We start from the raw sequence: 6,000 nt of genomic DNA on the forward strand, positions 1-6,000 counted from the left end.
ATAAACTTATTAGACAAAAACTCAAAAGACAGCGAAAATGTGAAAACATACTTTTGCCATCAGATAATTCTAAAAAAATACTATCACATTTAAGCAGAGAAACCAACCTTAGCATCCTCCTACTGCTAGGAGCACTACATACGATACTTACTCTTTTTCCCCATATGACAGACAAAGTTCGTATTGCTAATTGTTTTATAGTGTCAGTTTCGGAAAGAATAACTGCCAAAAACTATGTTAAGACATGAAAAAATTGAACTTTTGAGTGCAAAAATGAGCCCGCGGTGCCTTCAAAGAAGGCACAGCCAACATTTTGGCGTAGAATTCAGCAAAAAATTAAAAAGATTAAGTATGAGCTTTGGTTCACCTGTAATAATCGAAAAAAATTTTTCGAACAAGCTCATCGTTCGCAAGTATGTAAGAATCTTTTAATTGATGGTATATATAGGAAACCTGCCTCATGCTTGCGTTAATCCCAACTTCTGGGAGAAGACTTTGCATTTTCAGCAAATTAAACAGAACGGAGGCACGGTGACGAATTGAGTTTCGCTCAATTTCGTTTTCGAGTTTGGGATTCTAAGTAACCTTCGAGATGCACGTCTGGTGGACACACCTGATCTTTCGAACTGAAACATATCATTTAAATACTTTTCCGAATGAAGCCCGTTTAACGATTTCAGAACAAATTTCAGAAGCTCATAAATATGTAATTCAAAGACCGTTAAAATTTTGTTACCAATGAACAAATCATTACTATGATCGCGGCGTTTCCGAAAATAAATTTAAGTATTTTTTTCTGCAGCTGATGCACTACAACTAAAGAAGAAAAGGTGCAGCAACCATAAACCAGTATGCCGTACTGCATAATTGGATTTATTACGCTTTTATAGTATTCAAGTAACTGGTATCGCGGAACAAAGTGCCTTAGCTTCGAGATTATCCCGCATTGCCTACTGAGTCTTGCAACAACCAATTTTATGTGCGACCGGTAGGAAAATTTTGAATCAACTGTTATACCAAAATATTTACATTCATTTTTCATAACAACAATCAGATTCAACTTTGAACTGATGACTGGAAGCACTTGTTTTTGTATTCAATTGAAAGGTTTTAGAGATGTTAAGCTTTAGTTTATTTGCATTTAGCCACTTCGTTATCTTTGGAAGGTCGGTTTCAATTTCTTCACTCGAACAGTTCAATCCACATATATTAGTGTCGTCGGCAAAGAGATAAACATCAACTTTAGAGCAAATATTTGGTAGATTATCAATGTAAATCAGAAATAAGAGTGGCCCAAGGATGGATCCCTGAGGAACGCCACAGTTTATATTTAGCCAACTTGATGACACACCCGCTATGGTAACTTTTTGTGATTTTTCAGATAAATACCTTTTAAACCACTTTAAGACAATATGACGAATGCTATATAGTTCCATTTTGTTGAGTAAAATTTGGTGATCTAATGTGTCAAAAGCCTTTTTGAGGTCGAGAAAAAATTTGACGGTTTCTACTTTACTTCTCCTTAATTTTTCAGTTAAGTCAGCCAATGCATCAATTGTTGAATGTTTTTTTTTCGGAACCCAAATTGCCGAGAATATAGTAGATTAAAATTTTCCATGTACTCATATTCTGGTGAACATTGCTCTCTCATATATTTTGCTCAAAACCATTAATAGAGATATTGGTCTATAATTATTTTCATCCAACCGGGAACCATCTTTGAATAGAGGAATTACCTTAGCCTTTTTGAGTTCGGATGGGAAGCAACCTTTATTGAATGATTGATTTATTAATGAAGCTAGATAGCGAGTGATCACAGATCCTGCATTTTTCACAATTATGTTGTTAATTTCATCTTCACCCGATGTTTTCTCCGGAAGAGATTCTATGATTGTTTTTTTTTTCATTTTCGGATACCGCACTTAATATGATTGACATTTCAATGTCTTTAGGATAAATTATTGGTTCAGCCGGGATACTTTGCTCAATGTTTTCGCCAACATTTACAAATATTCATTAAATCTTTCCGCAACCTCAAAAGCGGATGGATTAGAATCAGAACTCAAAAAACAGGAATCTAATTTAGGAATCGTAGTATTGATTAGAGTCTTTCCATTTAGCTCATTCAGAAGATTGAATGTTTGTCTTGAGTCTCCGATACAATTTTCGAATTTCTTCTTATAATATGCTTTTTTTGCTTTCTTGATGCTCTTTTCGAGTCGCATCCGAATGTCTTTAAATTTGTTTAGCAAAGTCAAATTTGATTTGTCTTTTTTTTCATTTCTTATGCATCAAATTACGATGAGTACGTAGATCTTTAAGATTGTTATCAAACCATTTTGGTAGAAAACTTCTTCTAGGATGAATATGCTTTCAAGGCGCAAAACGATCAGTAATCGAAACAAAAACTTTATGAAACTCGTCGAAAGCCCTGCTTCCACAGCAGTAGGTTGATTCGAGCGCTTTAGTTAGTTCGTGATTCAAAAGGATATTGTATTCATCATCCTTATCGCGGTGATGGAGAAAAGATGTATCTCTTATAAGCTTGCTGTTGGTTTCAGTTTTTACTTGAGTATTCCATTTGAACAAGACAGGATAGTGATCGGAAAAACTTTGGTGCTCAAGTATAATGCAATCACATATCAAGTTTTGATTTAAAAAAATGATCAATGCACGACACAGAACGATCGGTGACTCGAGTTGGTTCGTTCGGTAGAAGCCGAAAACAGTTGGAGTCGATTGTATTTACATAATTTTGTGTGAGTAAATTGTCCTTTAAGGTATCAATGTTGAAATCACCACAAATAACCGTTGGAAAAGTTTTCAAATTGAAATTGCTCAGCATTTCACCCAAAACTTTTACAAAATCCATTTTGTTTGCCCTTGGTTTATTGTAAATTACTACTAAACGAAAAAAATATCCTTCTTTCTCAATTTTAACAGCCAATGATTCTTCTAGCATGTTTTCGTAGGTTGTTTGGAACGCGCATTTATCACTAATTTGTACCATTGCACCTCCTCCTTTTGAATCACGATTCTTTGATAATATACTTTTATAGCCATTTACAAGAAAAGACTGTGGATTATCATTTTCCGACAGCCACGTTTCGGTTAAACAAAGGATGTCTGGCGGAGACTCAAGACTACTTACAAGTGCTTCCAGATCTTCTAGGTGTTTTTTTAGCGAGCGAACATTTAGGCTTAGAACAGAAAGCGTAGAACTACAAGCAATTGATTTAGGTGAATTCAGTACACGGCGAGGAGAGTAGTATAAAAAGCTGACTAGAACCACACCGGGGGGGGGGGACATTATGTATTAAGATAGGGACTGCAGAAATTGTCCCCCTAGGGGGGACACTTAGGGGGACATTTAACGCAAATTCGCAGTAAATGTCCCCCTAAGTGCCCCCCTAGGGGACAATTTCTGCATTCCCTATCTTAATACATAATGTCCCCCCCCCCGTTGTGGTTCTGATCAGCTCCTATTTTTTTTTCTGAAAAAAAAATTGCATTTCACAAAAATTTGATGTTTTTGTCTCTAAAAGATGTGAACTAGTTTGAAACATGTTCTGTGAGTAAAAGAAAAGTAGTCGGAAACACCTTTTTCGAAAATTGAATTTTTTGTCCCATCGGGGGACAATAACTTGAAAAATTTTTTGAAAAATGGGGCCTAAAAAATTTTCCTTGATTTTTTGGCTTTAATCAATGTGAAATGTTGTGAAACATGTTTTGTGAGTGAAAAAAGTTGTCTGAAACACTTTTTTCGAAAATCGAAATTTTGGTCCCATAGGGGGACAATAACTTGTAAAATTTTTTGAAAAATGGGGCCTAAAAATTTTCCTTGATTTTTTGGCTTTAATCAATGTGAAATGTTGTGAAACATGTTTTGTGAGTGAAAAAAGTTGTCTGAAACACTTTTTTTGAAAATCGAAAATTTGGTCTCATAGGGGGACAATGACTTGTGAAAAATTTTGCAAAATGGGGTCTAAAAAATTTTTGTCAATTTTTTGGCTTTAATCAATGTGAAATGTTATGAAACTTACAAAAATTTTCAACGCTATTTCACTTTTATTCAATATGAGAAGTTGTGAAACACGTTTGGTGTGATAAACAACAACATTCATCTTACCACCACACCCCAAACACTCCGCTAAACATCAGCCAATTACAATTACCACAAACATACACCACAATGCATGCATACTTACATACATATATAAATACATACATACATAAATACATACATGCATACATACATATATACGTACATACATACACGCATACATATATACATACATACATACATTCATACATACATACATACATACATACATACATACATACATACATACATACATACATACATACATACATACATACATACATACATACATACATACATACATACATACATCCATACATACATACATACATACATACATACATTCATACACATACATACATTAATACACACATTGATTAAAAAAAACCAGAGTTGTACAAGGAAATAATTTTTCACGTAATTATGTGTACAATTATGGTCATAATCACTTATGTCCATAAATGTACACATAAATGGGACAAAAACAAAAAAAATAATAACTAACCTGTTAGTAGATGTATAAAATCATTAATGATATATTGAGTAGAGAGTCATCGGATCATGCCCAAACATGTTCAGGGTCACAAAACTTTCCAAAATAAATTGACCAATCGGAGTGCTTGATTTATTATTCAAGTTGACAACCAATCAGAATTGAAAGATTTATAAACAAAAACTCTAAACGCTCACGTTCAGTAAACAGGTAAACAGTAAATAATGAACACAATAGGAACAAAAGACATCAAGCTCATTCATGAGAAAAATTTATCACTGAGAGGTAACAAATTTTACACACATATCTTATCGACAATTATATTTCGTAGCTGCTTGTTCTTTGTTAGATCCAGAAGTTGACGGAGAAATAGCACTTAAATTTAGACCCTACGGTGGTTTCATTGCAATTGATAATTCAAGACTAGATCCCTTATTGAAACGGAGCAAAGTGCTACGACTTCATGCTGCACTGCATGACGCCGCTGGATTTATAAAAGATTGCCGAAACAAAGGCCCTGGATATGTTTACGCTTTCCGTTACTCACCAGTAAACAATTGTCTTTTTGGACACCTGACAGGAATATTATTCATTCTATCAGTGAAAATTTTCCATTCACAATTGTTTCGTGAATTGGAATGTTAGAAAATTTTGGCAGCAAAACCACAAATATTATTGTCCTCGATCTCAAAGGTTTCAACCTCAAGTCACTTGGATTTATTATTAAAGAACTCAGTTTGTGTTCCAGTTACAACGATACAATATTTTTCAAACCACCGCTTAAATTCGCTGATTTACCCGCACAAGATAGACAAACTGTTATTTGGCTGACCAATAACCTACACGGTCTTGATTGGGACGAAGGTGATATACTTTACTGTGATTTGAAAACAATCTGTCTGAGTTTCAGTTTCCGATTCACACGGAAAAACTTTTTTGCCAAAGGCATTGAAAAGTGTGAGCTCCTCAGTAAGCTTTTACAAAAAACTGTTTATAATCTGGAAGATCTAAATTGCCCTCGAATCTCAGAGATAATATCAGAAGAACAAGTTCCCTCCTGTTATCATTATTCAAACTTTCGTTCAATAAACGATCAATTATCAAACCACTGCGCGGAACGTAAAGCAAGAATATTTTCACAGTGGACACAAAGTGATGCACAGAGAAGACACAGCAACTTTAACAACTTATCTGTCAGACAACTTGAAGATATTCACTTGCTTGACTCCACTTGACGATCAGCCGATTGTAATATTCAACAGAGTTCAGGATCCTTCTCCACCAATACAGAATAATTTTTCAAGTGATCAACAGAACCGAGCGAACTATCTCAACAACAAGCCAAACACAGCCCAACAACCGCGTTACAACTCGCTTTATAGTGCAGCAGCAAAGCGTTATTTTG

The sequence above is a fragment of the Convolutriloba macropyga genome, chromosome 8 (genome assembly GCF_964194025.1).
Source record: "Convolutriloba macropyga chromosome 8, txConMacr16.3, whole genome shotgun sequence".
NCBI classification, from domain to species: Eukaryota; Metazoa; Xenacoelomorpha; order Acoela; family Convolutidae; genus Convolutriloba; species Convolutriloba macropyga.